We start from the raw sequence: 840 nt of genomic DNA on the forward strand, positions 1-840 counted from the left end.
TTCCATTGCTACTTCTGTTGATAATGCATACCAGTTTCACAAGGTGCATGCTTTTCAAATTTTTAAACTGGCAAGCTAAAATGATCCATGTCTTCTTGCCCACCCACCCCCTGAAAAAAAGTTAATAGAATAACCTAGAACCTGTGGTCGTGGCACACCTGGGGTCAAGGCTGCTCATGGAACATGCTTGATTTGGCAAGATGATAAAAACCTCTCGGGTTTTGTCTTTCCATTCTGTTTGGAAGCAGCCCAAAGCAGGTTACCAACAAAACATGAGTGAGGGGAGTGGTAAAATGAACCTGACACTTCCCATCTGGTCACACGATCCACCTGCACATAGAGGCACACACGCTCACACTGCACACGCAGACACAGCCACCCAGTCCTCGGGGAGGAAAAGAGAGAGTTAGTGAGACACGCCTCTAGGGGCGGCAGTCAAAGGCTCTCGGCTTGGTGAGCCACTTCGGGCTGGGTATCCTCAGCTCTGTCTCCGTGCTCTTGGTCTCACACCTGTCCTAGAAAGGCCACCCCGGAGAAAGGGGGCAGGGCGGGGGGGGGGATATAAGGCATACTTTGCTGGGGAGGAAGGAAGAAATCCATGCTTCATGCTCAGATGCGAGTTTCAGAGAAGGATGGGCCTTTATCTTCCCTTTGGACAGCTCTGCCTGGCTGGAAAGGTGGGGAAGAAAATGAAACCGAGAAAGGAGGGAGGAGAGAAAGGAATGGTGATGACCGTAATCGTAAGGAAAGGTAATAATAAATAAATAAGGAGGAAAGACGAGTTGAGCCAATGGAACTTACATCCACGTGACAATGACTTCCGATCCTTCCCTCCCCACA

Source organism: Callospermophilus lateralis, chromosome 16 (assembly GCF_048772815.1).
Source record: "Callospermophilus lateralis isolate mCalLat2 chromosome 16, mCalLat2.hap1, whole genome shotgun sequence".
In the NCBI taxonomy this organism is placed as follows: Eukaryota; Metazoa; Chordata; class Mammalia; order Rodentia; family Sciuridae; genus Callospermophilus; species Callospermophilus lateralis.